The sequence below is a fragment of the Patella vulgata genome, chromosome 2 (genome assembly GCF_932274485.2).
Source record: "Patella vulgata chromosome 2, xgPatVulg1.2, whole genome shotgun sequence".
NCBI classification, from domain to species: Eukaryota; Metazoa; Mollusca; class Gastropoda; family Patellidae; genus Patella; species Patella vulgata.
The window spans coordinates 32,311,778-32,331,184 of record NC_065880.2 but is presented as its reverse complement, the minus strand read 5'-3'; the positions used below and the strand labels follow the sequence as shown (position 1 = coordinate 32,331,184).

General features: G+C 35.9%; 1 protein-coding gene and 1 long non-coding RNA gene across 2 annotated transcripts in view; one reads left to right on the top strand and one right to left on the bottom strand.

Annotated features, from left to right (window-relative positions):
* Positions 1-19,407, top strand: part of LOC126811714 (uncharacterized) — a 75,808-nt gene that overhangs the window by 13,798 nt on the left and 42,603 nt on the right. The gene's annotated exons all lie outside the window — the stretch shown is intronic.
* Positions 1-19,407, bottom strand: part of LOC126811727 (uncharacterized) — a 116,588-nt gene that overhangs the window by 97,044 nt on the left and 137 nt on the right. The gene's annotated exons all lie outside the window — the stretch shown is intronic.

Here is a 19,407-nt window from a genome sequence, read left to right as displayed (position 1 = left end):
ATTATAGGCACTAGTACTTGCCTATCCCTTTTTAACTTAGTTATGTTACGGAACCAAAACACTAAAGATATTCAGCTCAGTTAGTCCTTGAACTGTTAATAGTAAGTATTGTGTAACTTAATTATGCAAGAAGCAATTATTAAGGATAAAGGATTTAATTTTTTGGTTATATGAATGTTTAAGTTTTGATATCATAAACAGTTTTGATACAATGACAATTGTAATGAAAGGGAGACAACCTCAATCAATGCTGTTACGTCATGTATAGGTGAAAAACATTTACTGTAGTTTTCTTTCACAAAATTCCCTTTTAAGTTTTCTCTAAACACCATTTTTTGAATGAACAAGTTGTTTTCTAAAATTTTACTGATTATTTGAATATATCCAGAAGCAGAACAATTTCAGGTATGTAAAATCAGACTTCTGCATTTGAAATCTAGGAAAAATCTCTTTCTAGAACATTATTTATATTAATATTAACATTTAAAATATATTTGGTAGATGCCATATCTAGGTAATCTTCTTCTCCGTTTGAAATCTCAGAAAAATCATTTTCCGGAACATTTCTGAGATTAATAGTCACATCTAAAATATCCTATGATAAAATTCCTCCAAATTCTGAATCAGAATTATTGAAAGAATGAGCATTAGAAAAGTTAAATTTGCATAACAAAATGGCCATCAACAAAAAGAATAACCCACGAATCTTTGTTGTGGCATATGCATTTTATGATTTCAATCATTAGTTCAAACTATATTTTCATTGGATAACTACTTTTGAAATGCCAATCAGCTTTTATCTATAACTTTCTTGATCAATAAAACAATACATCAAAAAGGACAACAAAGTTGTTGATGGGGATATACAGCGTAAGCCGGTAAAATCAAGAAGCTAATTAGGTTGACGGAGGGCGTAACTAGGACCAAATTTTATTTACCAACTATGTTCCAAACTTGGCCTAAAAGCATAATAAACTCAAATTTTTTCAGTTATGACTGCATGAATTTCCATCAAATTTGGCATGAACAATGCTAATTGCAATTCCAAAAAAGCCACAGAACATTTTTGGCTATAGGTATCAACAAATAGTGATACTAATTTTAAATTCTTTTTCTTTTAAGAATGCATAATATATTTCTCAACTCTATATATTTATACAAACAATATGGCTGACATTAAGATTATCAGCCTGTCTATCATTAATTTAATATGTTAATATTTTGATTTAAAGTCTATAAAGTTATTGCCTTAAGCAAGAATTATCTTGACTGTGTTATAATCTTTGGGAGCCAATAGGCTTATTAAGAGCCATATCGAGCAAGGGTTATTGTACCTTCAAATACCAAAAGTATAATCTTCTTCTGTTGTATATCGATGTTGTATTTGGTGGCAAAAATTTACTATTTACGTTGCATAGCACTTGCATATTTTATCACACAATGACCGGTCGGGTAATACTCTAAAAACAAACTGGTTTCATCACAATTAAAAATGTTTTCAGGATATTACATTTCAATAATAGACAGAATGTGCAACCAAAAATTCGTAGAGTTGGCTGAATGTTTAAAGGCTTTGATGTTTATATCAAGGTAATCAACAAAGACCAACACTAGTATTAATCTGACCGATAATTGATTGATGTTGTAATTCGTAATATTCAGAACACGGATTACTCAAACTTTTTTGGTTGAAGTAATAAGGAAATAAATTCAGCAGCTGGATGTGACAGAGTCCACTGCACTTAATTTATCGATTAGTGTCAACATTTTATCTGATTTTAAAATTTTACCACTTAAAAGAAATATCAATTTTATGACGCCACTTTAAAAAAATCTAGGTCAAATAGGTTTTTAAATGTTAAATATTGTGTAATACAACATGGCATAGTCCGAACCTTGACTCTCATATAAATAAACTATTTGGTAATAATTTGTACCTATATATATCAAACAACTATTTTATGGAATCAACGACAAATTTCAAATTCTGTCAAAGGGTTCTTTTACATGAAGGGTTCTGTCCGAATATAAGACACGGTTCCTTGCCAGGCCCTCTGTTTTGCACCAGTGAAAACGGAAACCAACGCTGGAAAATCCTGAGGTACTTTCTTGGTCAACAATGGGTAGGATCGAACCCAGGACACCATGGCTCCAGATTTTCTGTACCAACCACACTGAACCTCAGAGCGAAGCTGTGAGATTAGGACCATTTGTCACTGCTTCCTGGCTTTACACGGAGTCAATGGGAAGGCAAGAAGGAGCGAAGGAATACTTATCCATACGCTATGAAATGTGCTATGAAGAAATTTTGCCTGTACAGTGGTACTATGATCTATTTTTATTATTTTGAATACCAACTGTTTAAGGTTCTTTTATGCCCCACACCAACGGATCTCCTGGTTAGTGTGGCAGCACCTTACTGCCTGAGTGGGGGGATAAAGAATATTTTGTTGGGGTGGGGTATACAAGCAACAAAAAAACTCAAATTTACATGTTTCGCAGAAACAATAATTAGTGAATTTCATACAGTGTTTGGAGTAGTGTGTAGGGCCAGGGATCATAGGCTACTGCCTGAGTGGTGGGCACAGAATATTTTGTTAGGGGTGGGGCATCTCACTTTACCTCAAGCAACAAAAAATTAAAATTTACAGGTTTCGATGAAACACAATAATTTGTGAATTTTGTACTGTTATTGGTGAGGGGATGGGGGCTAGGGTCCCCACATATGGATCCGCCACTGGTCACAAGTAGAAATAGCATGTAGGCCTACGACAGATCTCACAGGTTTACAAAATTGGATCACAATTTTATCAGCTAAACCACCAGCATACATATTTTATCATAGTTCTATACATTTATAAGAGATAAATTGTGACTAGTTTCGTTCACATTTTGCTCTTCAGACTCAACTCACATTGCATGGTTCTATTTATCTTAAAATGTTTCCATATATAGAAAATAAAACTGTCATTGCTTCTGCATGCCATGTGTAGTAAATAATAAACCACGTTATCATATGTTTACATGTCAACAATTGGCTAATTATAGACACATGACCAGTACCTATGTCCAAATATGGTTTAAAGAGTAAGCTTCCACAGTAAAATAATCCACCAACTATGAGCGCTAAATAAAAATACTGTGGGGTTAGAACCTCAGAAATATTGATATTTTTATTCAGAATACATATCTCTTTTAGTCAAAGCAAAGATCTTTCACATTTCCTAATCGTGGAGCAAAATGTTTTTTCTGATAACATTATTTGGTGTCAGCTACTGCTGGCCTAATAGGTTTTATCAAGTATCACAATATATTGTAATATAATTTTTTGTCACAATACACAACCCTAGTATTGATGTACTAAAACTATACACCAAGTTCAACCACTCTCATTCTATTGGAATCAAAGTTACCATGCTCCAATGTAATGACTAATGAAATTGTTTATCACTCTGCTTAACCTAAGCAGAAAATATTCATTACCAAACTTATTCAGGTATTGCAATGACCACAGATCACCAATGATTTCCCCATTGACTTTTAATGTTAATTCTGGTATCTTAGACCGCCTCCAACTTTTTCCCAAATATTCGTGTGACGCTTTCTACCACAGGTGGAGCAACATGTAGCAACCTCATGACCAAAAACATGTATGAGGTTCATCATGAAAAACATGAGATACACAAGCTGGAAGTAGAGACAAGTAAACATGCATTTTTCCGCCCAACATTTCAACCTAACCAACCTCTTAACTCTTGTATCCTACCGCCTCAAAATCATGAATATTCACCAAAACCTGGTAGAAAATGTATATTCAAACCTATATTCAATTCTACACCAAAAAGTCAACAAAGACTGCCATGCAAAAGGGGGAAAAAGAGAAAGGGGGAGAAGGACTATAAATAGCTTTGGCCCTTGTTTCGTGGGTGACGGCCCAGCAATATTTGGTTAGCTGTGTCCTGTTGTAATGAAACTAGTTTTCACTTAATTAGAGTAATATTTATCCCAAATTATTGACTATTGTAATTGCTTATCACTGCTTAGCCTATCAGAAAGTGGTCATCATCCAGAGAGAGAGAGAGGGGGTAACCTCCACTGGACACAAACTAGGTCATTTCAGGACTAACACAAGATTAAATTTTATTTCAATAACTCACTTGCGCGCAGGAGTCTTCAGCAGTGGGAGGAAACCGGAGGACCCTGAGAAAATCCATAAGGTTCGACAGGCAACCCTACTCCTTGTCACATACAAGCAGGGATTCGAAGCCACGCCACTTGTCTCAATGATAGACATTCACCTCCCCCCCCCCACCCCTGTTCATCATCAAACTCTGACATAGTCTGTTTGCAGTCTGGTAAGGCCACCCTATATTCTCCTTTTTTTTGTTATGCAACAGTAAAATTTTCTTTTTTTAATTGATATGATGCTATATATATAGTGGCCGGAAATTACCTTTCTAATTATAGATCAATTTAATATTTGTCACGGTAAGTTTTTGAAGTTCTTTAGAGCCTAGTTAATAATATAAAATGAAATGTCATCTCTTTCATTTTATAAAGGTTTCATTTGACACCAAACAACTTTTTTGTCTACTGTCCATTGCAGCTTTTTATTTTAGATAATAAGAGGAATATGCCTTACAGGTTTTATCATAATGTTTGTCAAGTTTTAGTGGATCATTGCTTTATGTCAATTATTTAATGAATGGAAATAAGCTAAATTTAAACATACATTACGCAAGAGCTAAATCTGCCTATTGCAGGTCTTTCATTGGGCCTGAAATGTTATCTAAATTATTAATTAGACATTAATTAACTTATCCAGACCATAATCAACTCTCGATGGCATCACTATAGCCTGCATTGTTTATTGGAATACATTCCGATTTGCTGTTCGACTTCCATTCATAATTAAATCAAAAAATGGATAATCGAGACTATGTTTTTTATCCAACTGCCAATTAAAGAAAAAATAAATACAGCAGATAATTTATACGTCACAATTTAATTAAAACGTTTTATATATGAAGGCATATGCATATATCAATAATGTAATAATAAATAATGGTATTGCTTGTACTTTTGTCTTGTCTATTTTACTTGTGTGTTTGAACATTTCTCTGATTATAATATAATCGCTTGGGCTGGGTTTTTTTTTATTTGAGATACTAACCGAAATTTCCTATGAGAAACAAAATAAATTGTATACATGTTGATAAAATATCAAGCTTTATTCAAATGAGATGATAGAGAAGTAAAACATACATTTATGTCATTGCAATAAGACCAACACTGAACAGACCACAGTATGTCATTCTTGAATTAAGTGTAACAGGTAAAAAGAGTCACACTTCATCCAACTATTTCAGCAAATCCATTAACAGTGTCGCCATTCGGTCTGAGATCAAAGGGGGTCTGAGATCAAAGGGCAATATTTCGTGTGAAAAGCGTGCTCTCCGGATAGTATAAATTCTATAATAAGGATGAGACCAACAACATACCATTCAACACTAAGAACCTACTCTTCCCGAGACCAGATCTGAAACTGCAAATCTTCGAACAAATCCACGCCCTAATGGACACAGTTGGAATAAGTAGAATAGTGAAGTAAGAGGGGGTCACGGTTAGACGGGCCCGGCATCTAAACACTAAACTACATAGGGGATTTATACCAAACTGGCAGGATAGTGGAGTAAGGGGGAGTCACGATCAGACGGACTCGGCATCTAAACACTATTCCACCAAAAACAGACACCAAACCTACAGAGTGGGATAGTGGAGTAAGGGGAGGTCACGATAAGACGGGCCTGGCACCTAAACACAAACCCCACAAAGATGACATCTACCAAACTAGCAGGATAGTGGAGTAAGGGGGAGTTACGGTCAGACGAACTTGGCACCTAAACACTATTCCGCAAATAAAACTGATACCAAACCCAGAGAGTGGGACAGTGGAGAAAGGGGAGGCCACGATAAGACGGGCCTGGCACCTAAACACTAACCCCAAACGATGACATCTACCAATCCAGAAGCAGACGAGATCATCTACCAAACGATATGTTTTGTATTAAATAAAGGGAAGAACTTCCCACTAAACCAAATCCATGGCCTAAGGCCAAATGGAAAGATTGCAAAATCATATTCTAAAAAACAGGAATCAGCTTCGGCTCTCCTTTGTCTTGTCTGCGATATCACTATATGGAAGCAGACGTTAAACACCAAGAACGAACGAACGAACGAGACTGAATCTTGTCTGCGATATCACCTCGGTGGAAGCGGACGTAAAATACAACTAACTAACAACAACTGAGACTGAATCCACTGTACCTGTGCTTTATCCAATCGCAAACGATGGGAATATTAAGTGATGTGTTTAAATTTAGCTGTTCTCGTAAAACCCATAGGTCGCGATCGTAATAGGTCGGAATTGTGTATGCAAAGACAAGCTTGTTACACAAAGTGTGATGGAATCAGAGCATACCAGAAAATGTTCGACGATCAGCTCCACGTGTTGGAGGCGGACGTGAGTTCCTATTATTAGACATGATGAGTGTTATTTGTTTCCAATAGTGGGGTATCCCAGCCAGAAATGTTTCTGAAAACCATCAATAGATTCCAACGGATCATAAATGGCCACTCCCAAGTATTTTCAGTGATGAACTGTAAATCGGACTGTTCCCATCAGTAACTGACTATAAGCGCTCACTGTAACTCTTTATGTCGAGAACAAAGGCATTTCTTGATGACCTTAAGGATTCTGATCATGAAACCTTGACAGACGAATCCAATCCAAATTGGACCAAAACTTCTGGACAAAATGGCCAACCCTCGTACGCAAATAATTTAAAAATATATACCTTGATATACCATATGACCTCAAACACTGCGTATAAATTTAAAGTCAATCGGATATTAACTTTAGCCTCTAGAGCGTCCACAAGATTTTTTGAAATGATCAAGGGCCATAACTCTGGCAGTAATTATCCAATAGGCTTCTTCGTCTCATGACCTTAAACAATTGGATGATAATATATGGGACTAACATATGGTATAATTTTATTCAAAAATTTGCTTGCATGTATATAAGGGCTTTAGCAGTGGGAGGGACAGGATTACGCAGAGCAAACACACAATGATGGGCACTCCTTGTCACGTACCACCAAACCCCTCCATGAAAAATAAAAATCATTTACCTTTATAGATGCAGAATTTAATTAAACTAAACTGCTAGATGGTCAAGCATATATAATCTGTCAATGATCACAGGTTGCCCAGTTGATAGCAGATTGGTTTTTCAAGATCTTTCTGCTTGGTCACCCAAATAGCGCAATGCATAGAAGTCACCCTAGACTCATCATTGCACAGTAAACAAACCACAATTTAGCATTTAAAGATAATTTCATTGGCTTCATAAATATATGGCTTCTTTTACACTTGCAGTATTATTGTTTATGGCATGTACATTTTAATACACACATACGGAAATGTGGGTAACTGGATGTATAAAAATTATTGGAAAATTTTACTTTTGGTTTTGTTTCGTTTTTCTTTGAATTTTGTCATTAAGCTTGTTTAGGCAGTACATTTTTACCTTCACTTTGATTTTCATCTAGCCAATCATAAGGTCATAACCATTCTCGTCAGCCAGCCAGCCAGTAAGGCTATTCGTTGATCATTATGCAGTGTACACCAGCGCTCAGATATAGGCCTACCTAATTTAACTCTCAATTTACTTGTGAATAATAACTTACTCTAACGATCTCGTTGCTACAATTTTAAAGTTTACATATCATCTTAACCTGAGGTGGGAATATCGCAGGACCTCGAGTGAAAGTTGAGTCCAAAGTTGCTGCCCTTCGCGTCAGATTCAAGTCTCGAGTGGCTGACTTTAGTACCAAGTCGAGTCAAGTCTTCACAAAGCCCATATCCTGTTCAAGTCGCCACTCATCACATGAGACAGCAATTCATGGTGATTAAGGCAAGTTATGTCCACTCAAAGCGACTCGGGTCCTTAGCCATTCAAGTCAAGAGTCTGAGATGAGTCCTATGTCGCAAATAATTTAAAAATATATACCTTGATATACCATATTTAAATTATTTGCGTACGAGGGTTGGCCATTTTGTCCAGAAGTTTTGGTCCAATTTGGATTGGATTCGTCTGTCAAGGTTTCATGATCAGAATCCTTAAGGTCATCAAGAAATGCTTTTGTTCTCGACATAAAGAGTTACAGTGAGCGCTTATAGTCAGTTACTGATGGGAACAGTCCGATTTACAGTTCATCACTGAAAATACTTGGGAGTGGCCATTTATGATCCGTTGGAATCTATTGATGGTTTTCAGAAACATTTCTGGCTGGGATACCCCACTATTGGAAAAGCCTGGCCATTGTCATTCTTACGCTGAGCATTTTGCAAAAAGTTTTGTGCGATAAGTAAATGGGCTCATCTGGCTTAACCTTTGGTGTGGGGAAATAGGAACCGTCTTCATCGGACAGCAGGAAGTTTACCCAATACTTGGGGTTGGATGGCCGAATGGTTAGTGCATGTGCGATGTATCATAAGATCTATCATTGAATCAACTGGCGTGGTTTCGATTTACTGGTTGTACATGACAGGGAGTAGGGTCGCCTGCTTAACCTCGTGGGTCTTTTCCGGGTCCTCCGGTTTCCTCCCACTGCTAAATAAAATTGAACCATGTGTTTGTGACCTAGTTTGTGTCAGTGGACATTACACCCCATCTCGCTCTCTCTATCTCTCTCTCTCACTCACCCAATACTACCCAACATAATTGAACTATTATTTTGTTTCTCACAATAATGAGGTAGTATTTGGTAGTGTTGAGATTGGGTAGTAGTGGGTAAATCGCCCAGCCCGGCGGGGATACCCCATCACTGAAAATGTCTGGAGGTAGCTAGTCTTTTTTGATATATGTGTGATTAGCAAATGAGCTAGTGGGTTGGAGTGGGGCAAATAGGTACACCTGATGAGTTTACCCCACCACTGAAAATATCTGACAGTTGTCACTTACTGAACATTATGCAACAAATTTTATGCTGTAAGTAAATGCGCTGATCTAGCTTAGCTTTTGGGGTGGGGCGGTTATGGACATCTTTACAATTAGAATTTCTCCACACGAGAATTTACTGATTTTGTCGATGGTCTAATAGTGGAAAAGCATTTGTGAGGCACAAATATATTTTCTGCATGCCAAAAAAAGTGACAAAATCCCGAACTCCTGTATCTTTTTTTTCCCGAAGTTCTCCTACCAGCCTAAAAGACAATAGGGACCGTTCGCATCGGTATGAAAACGAACACCAAAAACAAACACTGCTAAAGACCACTACATGCAAGCGAATTATTGAAATATTATTGAACCATATGTTAGTCTCAAAATGACCTAGTTTGTGTCGGGTGGACCTCTCTCTCTCTCTCTCTCTCTCTCTCTCTCTCTTTTATTTTAATCCCTTCAACCTTCTGTTTAGTGAGCCACTGTGGTTCGACCTTTTAGTAAATAGCTTATAATATAGCACAATCATATGTCAACTACTGATGCTATTTTCTCCCTATATTATCTAATTAGAAAATATCTTAATAAAAAAAACGACTTTACTGCTGCTTCGTGGATTATAGGAAAGCTTTTGACTATGTAAATAGACATAATTTATGGTACAAATTAGTAAAACAAGGCGTTAAAGGGCGTATTTTTAACATAATCAAGTCACTTTATGACAATGTCAGGTGCTGTGTCAAACATGATAATTTACTCTCAACAAAGTTTTTATGTTCAAATGGATTATTTCAAGGCAAGGTTTTATCTCCGATATTATTTTCCCTATATGTGAACGATTGTGAAGATCAATTTTTAACAGATAATTGTCCATCAATTAATTTACAAATGATCAATTTATTTTTATTAATGTACGCAGATGACATGGTTTTCTTTGCAGAAACTCCTGAAGGTTTACAAAAATTATTAAACTCATTCGAAAGTTATACCGATTCGTGGGACTTAACCGTAAACATTGAAAAAACCAAAATTATGATTTTCAGAAACGGTGGTAAAATAAGAGAAAACGAAATTTGGTTCTATAAAAATAATGTTTTAGAAATTGTCATTGAATTTAACTACTTAGGTGTACTTTTAAATTATAATGGTAAATTTAATAACGCGCAAAACGCTTAGCGGACCAAGGGCGTAAAGCTCTTTTTAGCTTATCAAATACTTGTAATAAAAACCATTTTAACATAGAAACAAAATTATCAGTCTTTGATACATACGTCAAAAGTATTTTAAATTACGGTGCCGAGATTTGGGGCACACATTCGGCTAGCGATATTGAAAAATTACATTTATTTTTTTGCAAAAAACTACTTGGGAGTCCGAAAAACAACTTGTGGTAGTATGATTTATAATGAACTCGGTAGATATTGGATTCGTCTACGTAACACCGATAATGTTATTCTCAACTCCTGTTATGAAGATATGATTTTAAATAATGACAGTTGGATTAAATTTATTAAAACTGAATTAGATAGAATCGGTCTTGGATATATATTGCTTTTAAAAGAAGTTAACAATGATACGTTCCAAATTATAAAAAATAGGTTATTTGATATCTTTGGCCAAGAAAATATGGAAAAAATAAAATCGTCCGCCAAAGGTATAATTTATCAACATTTAACCGTTAACTTTACGCTGCAGAGCTATTTAAAAAAAAGCGTTAAATCTATTTTCCTTAAAACTATAAGCAAATTCCGAATATCCGCGCATAATTTAAATATAGAAGTAGGCCGATACAATAGAATAGAACGTAGTGAAAGAAAGTGCACACTTTGTAACCTGAACGACATAGAAGACGAATTTCATTTTATTTTAAGCTGCCCTTGCTATAATGAATTGCGTCACCAATTTATCAAGCCATACTTTTTACGAAACCCTAATATATTTAAATTAATTCAATTATTAAGTACAACTTCAACATCCGAAATACGGAACCTGGGCAAATTTCTCATTTCTGCAGATAAGAAAAGAACCACTCTATTAATTAATAATTAAACTTGCCACATTACCTGACCTAACAAAAATGTACCCCCCCCCCCTTTGATTTAACTGTTTATTTTGTTATTTTTTCTTCTTTTTTTATTTATTTTTTTTTTATGGTAATAATCTAGCTTATTTTCCACCTTTTAAAGTCATTTTAGAAGTTTGGATGATTTTATGAAGCTTATAATAATTACTGCATTTTTCCGTCATGTTTAAATTTATTCTAGCAATTTAATACAATTTATTTACATCCCATCCCCATACTTTTTGTCTATTTGTATTTAATGGACATGTGTATATTGTGTTTGTGTATATGTAATTATAATGTTTGTATTTACTTGCCGTGTATATATTGTGTTTGTGTATATATGTTATCTGATGAGTCAGTAGACTTAAAGAAATAAAGAATTGAATTGAATTGAATTGATAAAGGACAGCATGCATACATATACACTTAGACATAGTCATATACATTCAATAATACATATTACATAGACAACTCAATACATTCATACAAACAGTACATGTACAACTGTACATGTATATCAAATAGTGAGTGAATGAACAGACAGTTACACAGTATATTAAAAACAGACTGGCAGTTACTAGGGACTAGTAAACAGCAAAGTAGTAGTTATTCATTGGTTGACTCCTATACACGCCCAGACCTCTTATCCAATTACACTAAAGACAGGTTGGCAGTAGATCACATGACCATGGAACTATTTGTGTACCAAACGTCATTTCCTCTAAATCATGCTTATAACATGCTTTTCATGTCTATGCATTCACCATGAAGGTAAGGCATTTAAATGTATCATTAAATAACCATTGATCCATAACAATAATTGCTTAGATAAGTTAATCAATTTTCATAGCAAATAATGGTTCTAATTTGATTGCATTTGTTTTTTATTGATGAAATCAAGCATTTCTCTAAATGCATATAGTATCAATATCCGTATTAAAGAAAGCAAATTCTTCTAGATGTTTCTAGACCATGACCATCACCATTAAAGATACATTATGGGAGATTTTAATAGAGAGTTGGCCATTCTTGCTATAACAGTTCAAAAATAGATGATGAAAGAAGAATATAGAGTAGAACTTGTATTAAGCAAGCACCCAAGGGAAATTTAAAAATGCTTGCTTCATGGAGGTGCTCTTTGACTAGAGGTATCCAATATTGCCCCAACCCCTACCACAAAAAATAAAGATATAGATTGCAGACCAAATTGTTAATGTCTTCATTACCTGTCGACCTTTTTGTGCGCTTCTTGTGAGGTGATGAATTATTTTCAAAATCATCTAAAATTTCTGCCTTTCTTTTCAAAATGCTGTGAATTTGAGTATTTCCCACCCCAACTATTTTAGCGATTACGCGACCACTTTTACCTTCATTTGATAACTGTATCACTTTGACACGTTCTTTAAGTGTCAAAACTTTTCAAGTAGGTGTAAGAACTTTACGAGGCGTAGTAATATTAGACATATTGATAAACAATGTCTTATCAATTCAGACTCTATCATCATTGGCTTGGATATGAATAGAATATTGATTAATGGTTAAAATTATCAGCTTGGGGTGTGAGTAAACTTGTTAATTAGTGATAGTTAGTTCAAGCCAAGCGAGTAAATTGTGTCAAGATTAGTGACAGTTCAGTCTCGTTCACTCAAACGAGAACGTGATTCTCAGAGATTCACTATGATGTGCTCGCTTAATGGATGAAATAGCATGATCTGGGGCTAATATAGATGCCTGTTGCACGCGTTGAACAGGTGCGTGTTTAGTAGGGGTTAAATTACTTAAAAATCGCTCGGGGGGAATTTTGGGTGCTCGTTGAAGCAAGTGTTCGCTGATTAGGAGTGCAAGTTCTACTGTATTGAAAATTTCAGTCAAATTACTTTATTCTGAACAAAGTTATCACCATTGTAATTTTTGACTAGCAATAGGAGTTAACTCTCTCTTCACCGTCTCCGAGAATGGCTGTTTGATTGACAGGCGTTAACTCCACCTACATAATCTCGATTATCAAGTAACATTTTCAATGGCTGTGGTACCGTTGGCCTATTCGGTTTGAGACGGGCTTGCAATCCAATTCGTATCACATTTGTATTTACTACAAATTAAAAATAAGACTTTTAATATATAGATAAGAAGCAAAAGTTTGAAAGGAATGGACCAAATCAATGAGGCATAATTATAGCCGACTTCTTGATAGCCTGCATGTACTCTTGCACTGTAACTGGTAGGCCTACATAACTCCCGAAGCAGACAAATAAGAAACAGTGATCCAATGGGGCTGCAATTCAACTGGGGTGATGTCAGCTGCGTTGTTTATTATTTTCCATAATTTTTCTGTAAACGCAAGTGACAAAAGAGCATATAATACCGACATCCAAACTCTCATTTTAACCACAACTATACATAATATCAAGGCCATATATATATCGAACTTTCAATCAAATTGACTGACATATGGCCACGCTCAACAGCGGCCTCGCTTCGAACAGTCTATCATTAAGCCTCGATCTAAAATTTATGGGAGTGTGACGACACCATTTAAAAATTTAATCAATCAATGAAAATCCTGTTTAAATCCAAGCCGAATCTAAGCCATCCGTGGGTCTACAGAGTTAATTTTGTGCTTGTTGTGTAAATAAAGATCTAATTTATAATTTCTATGACATCTGAAGCCTAAATACAGACTTGCAATAATCAGATTTAGCTCTTGCATAATGTATGTTTAATCTAGAGGTTTATTTCAAATAATTATTTGACTTATAATGTATTGGCCCCCACAATAATTTGGCCTAAAGTACTCTATTCTCCAGGTTATTGCACACATATAACTATTCTATTAAAATCAAAGAGGCTTGATTTTAACACAGAAGTGAGTAGAAGTGAGACTTCTAGAACGTGGACTTTCAGAAGAAGAAAACCTTGCTATGCTCTATACTGATCCCTGAGTAAAGAGACCCACGGTTGCGAGTGTCGCGATTAGATAACTGAACAGCCGATCTTTATGTCAAGTCCATCTCACGTACGTTGTATCTATGACAGGTGGCCTTAATATTTAGATCTAACCTGGGTATTACAAGCTTTTAGGGGAGCGGCCATTTTGTCGGGCAGTTCGGTCCGATTTTCAGGAAAATGTGAACTCAGCTGTAATTATGGTGTAATGGTGATATATTCGGACGCCTTTTAAATTGGATAAAAATTGTAACCTCTATAGGTACCACAAGCTAAAAATGCAATTTTTCGTACAATCAAGGGCTATAAACCAAGAAGTTATAATCTGATATGCATGAATATGGAAAGGAAACAAACATACATTTCAAATTTCATCAAAATTGGATGAAAATTGTGACCCCTAGAGTGTCCATAAGCTAAAACGTGATTTTCGTACAATCAGGGGTCATAATCGATGAAGTTACGGTGGTCTGATACACGCCAGTTTCGAAAGGAACCAAGACCATTGGGAGATAGACCTATATTTCAAGTTTCGTTAATATCGGATAAAAATTGTGACCTGGTATAATTGAACGGTTTTTACAATCAAATGAAAACTGTTACTTCTACAGGGTCCACAAACTAAAATGTGATTGTTCGTACATAATGCAAGAAGTGACGGTCCTATATGTTCCAATATCAAAAGGAACTGAGATCTTTCGGTAATAAACATACATTGTAAGTTTCATCAAAATTGGATAAAATATTGGTATTATTATGAAAATATTTGTCTTATCACAGCATTAAACCCCCATAGATCATGGTAAGGGAGTTAGAAAAGAAATAAAATTTCACTTCATTGCCGAGTAATTTTATTAGGCAGAAATCGCTCAGAAAGTGTCTCCGACGATCTAAACCCCCAAGAGCTTCCAGGGCATAGGCGGCCCCCCGACCCTCGGCTAAGGACCTAGGATAGTAGCTGCCCCCTATCAAGAATTGTTTCCGCCGGCCCAGCCCCGCCCCAAACCGGACAAATAATTTTTTTGTCAACATTTTTACTCACCAGCTCTTTATTACAATAAACTGATGTCTTGAAATGTAATCTATTTTCCATAGAACTCCAATATTTTTGAGTTACCTGCTATTATGACCAATTATAGGGGACTTATATAAAGTGGTCTAAATAGGGAAACAGTCTTATAGTGACTTAGAGAGCCCGGATACATCTTTTATATATCATATAAGAAAGTTTACTCAATGTAATATCCAGAGTAGCCGAGCAGGCTTTAAAGGACAATATTGGTGCCAGTCATTATCACATATGTGATAGAACTAATTAAACACGTTCCAAATATAATTTTAACTCAGAGATCATTGCTACGATAGCTGAGTTATACAGGATTCCTGGCTGAAGTGTCGACTGATAACAGATACATGGGCGAATTTCTGCTCACTAATAATTCCTTCGAAGACTTAAAGTTGTTGTGTGAGACTGTGAGAGGATATCTTACAATTTATAAAAAGAATTGACTGCCAGTAGATAAGAAGACACGAAAGAAAAACAGAAAAAAAGTCTGTGCATTACCATGTTTTTATAAGGTAGGGGAAAGCGGGGTTAGTCCGACCCCATTCATATCTCGCACCCACTCGGCCAAACCTCAGCAGATTCCAGTACCCTACATCTAGCCTCGGCTGTATGACGAAGTCCGCCATTGGGACTACTTTCAAGTTCCTGATTACCAACGCCATTGCCCATGACGACGCATTTAAAGAATGTTTTACCATACAAAGATTTCAAAGTCTGAAGCTGTTTTTCTTTCAAGATTATCCTATTTCCTTTAGACACGGACCAGTTTGAACTGAAAGTCTACATACGCTTCGAACGACGCAGTTTTGAGAACTTCTTTCTAAAAGCGGCAAGTTTTCCTAATAATACCCTCGTCAGACCGGGGTAGCGTCCTTACTTCGCTGCTACAGCAATGGAAAATAGGTTTAGAGCGCGTTAAGATCGCCATAAGCGTAGTGGAAACGCCAGCTATCGTGCTGTAGTCACCATGGTCGCCAATGATCGCCGAGTCACCGCATTTATTTTGAGCATGTTCAAAGCAAACGCCAAGGTTCTGCGATCTGAACTGTAAAACTATGAGAATACGACTTTTCTTTCAAGTTTGTGGTTTTTGGGGACATTTTCGCACGTTGTGTTCACGTTTGCTGGCAACCTTGTGCATTTTCTGGTCGCGGTACGGTCGCAGCAGCGCAGTAAGGACGCCACCCCGGTCTGACGGGGGCATAAGTAAACCGGTGCCGCATCGCAATTGTATAGGCGTAGGTACATATCACTTAATGTCATACAGCCGAGGATTGATGTTCACCCATTCGGACATGGTGACTTTGAGATGAAATTACTTGGATACGCCTGTCAATAAAACTTTTTAATGTATGCCGTAAATTAGCCAACTCCACGGTCTTTAATCTAGTATGGTCTGCGGCAGTGGTTCTCAAACTTTTTGTGCCAACGGCACACATTGAAACACATGAAAAAAACAGTGACACACCTGACTTAATATATATGAAAAATATTTGATTTTTTTGCAAAATAAAAAACATGGCAATTCATAGACACCATACGGACTATTTCTATTTTTCTCGTGTTCTCTTATCTAATGACATTCAATTACTGTATTGAATTGTCAGGTATCCTCTTACAGTCCCATATAACAACTTTTGGTCTTCGAAGGAATTATTAGTGAGCAGAAATTCGCCCATGTATCTGTTATTAGTCGGCACTTCAGCCAGTTATATAGAGGTATGTCCCGTGTTTTCCTTTGGCGTTCGTCACTTCCGATTCGCGAATCCTGTATTACTCAGCTATCGTAGCAGTGATCTCTCTGTTAAAATTATATTTGGAATGTATTTAACCAGTTCTATAACATATGTGATAATGACTGACACCAATATTGTCCTTTAAATACTGTCAAGCTATTTAAGCTATATTTTCAATTTAAAATCGTAGCAATTTCCAAGCAAGACAATTTTGTGTAATGTCCCTTGGTTACATCTTCCTAACTTGCTTGGAAATCGCATTTTGGTATACATGTAATTTTCCAGTTGGAGAAACATTTCAATTAGGTGTGAGATATACATAATACACATTTTTAGCAGTTTTCATAGAGTTCCACACATGCTTTGCTAAGTTTAAAGTTTAAACAAAGTTATCTTAAATATAACAGAAATTAAAATTAAATAAAATTAACAGTAGATACATTTTCTTGTTCATGTGATAATGTCAAAATTACTAACATAAATTTTCTTGTTAATGCGATAATGTCCGCAATTACTTACATAAATTTTATTGTTAATGTGATAATGTCCAAATCACATACATAAATGTTCTTATTGAATGCGATAATGTCCAAAATTACTTACATACAATAATAATCACCCTCCAATGTTTACATTTAAACTGAATCTGGCATATCACAACATGGTTGTAATGGGTGTAACCAATATAAACAAAACTATAACTAATCAATATTCAATTCAAGTAAGATATAAAATCGAATGAAATGAAATAATACTTTGTAATATGTGGTAGTCAAGGGAAATACTAATAGCTAAAACTTTTCATTTATTTATGAAAATGAAATGAAATAAAATGGAGTTTAACTTTCTACTGTTCTGCTCCAACTGGGCTTATAAAGAGAGAGAGAGAAATGGGGTTTAAAGTCCACTCGACACAAACTAGATCATTTCGGGACTAACATATGGTTTAATTTTATTTCAATAATTCGATTGCGCGTAGGTTCTTTGGCAGTAGGAGGAAACCGGAGGACCCGGAGAAAACCCATGAGGATGGGCAGGCGACCCTACTCCTTGTCACGTACAACCGGGGATTCGAAACCACGCCAGTTGAATCAATGACAGGCCTTATGATACAGCGCGCACATTTGGCCATCCATACACAATACAGTGTGCTATGAGGGAAATTTGGCCCGGGCAGTGGGGCTAAGGCCTACTATTATATCGAATTCCAACTGCCAAGGGATCTTTTACGTGCTCTCCAATGTGTACTTGGGACCTCGGTTTTTCATCCAATCCAAACGACTAGACAACTGTCCTTGTCAGGCCCTCCATCCTGCACCACTGACAAGGGGAAACCACACTGGAAAATCCTGATGAACTTTCGCGGCCAACACTGGGAGTGAACCCGCAGCTGCATGTTGCAAAATGTTTGATTATCATACATGTATCTTTGTTAGTACTAACAGAATTGAACCAATCTGGTTAAAACACAGATCCTATTTCGTTTCATTTTTATAGTTCAAAATTTCGTTTTACTTGTCTTTGTTACACTTGGATCTGGAAGATTTGTTATTTAACTCGTGTTCTGCTTGAAATGAGGGGTCAGCCAATCAAATGGTCTGTCAAATCGAGTGTTTGACCTTTTTTGCCCGGAACTGTGGGTAATCCACTAGTAACATCAATGCTGATTTGTTAATCAAATGTCTGACGTCATAGGTCAAAAGTCTGTCTTTTGACCCCTGACGTGACCTATAGCTATAACTTGTCAGATCTTCATGTAGTGTAGGCCATGTAAAGTATAAAAAAAACAAAACATAGATTTGTATTTTAATCAGATTGGAATCGAATCATATTTGGACTGATAATCCTTTTAGAGATTCAACTTCTACAATATTGTAGTTTGCAAGGGACTCAACCATCCAATTTAAATCAGACATGGTCATATATAGTTTGTAGTAGCTTTCAAGGAGTTTTAGCCTGGCTTATTGTCATTTTTTGTAATGTAAGAACCATGCCTCTACAATTATTCCATGGTAATGCCAATATATTTGACAATATAAAGATATTTTTACAATTGCACAGGGAGCTTTTGTATCGCTCTGGTAGAATTTTAAAGACGAAGTAACTGAGCAGATGTGACGTTCAAATGATTGGAGTCTATGAATGCACAGATATTTTTGTCTTTTGTTGGGTTTTATAATTTCATAAGTTTTGTATTTTGTATAGTTGCTGTTTGATAATCAACAAAGAGCAGCTCAGTTAATAGTATTCGACTAGGTGATAACGACCTCAGATCCTAGATAATTAAATAATGGGGTCCTGGTGACCTATTTAAACAGCAAAATTTAAGGTAAACAATAAGCATTAACGACTATGTCCTTACAACTTCTTGTAAAAAGAATTAGTTAATCATACCAGAAAATATGTCTGTGAAAAATATTTAGACACATATATGATATATTATATCAATCAATAGTATAAAAACACTGTGTATTGGTTCTAGAGTATGTCGTCAGCTCAAGCTTGTGTTCCCCTCCAAAACCTAGCTAACACATCTTGCGTATAGAATACAGTTTATAGAATAATGATAATCTTATCAAATGCAAAG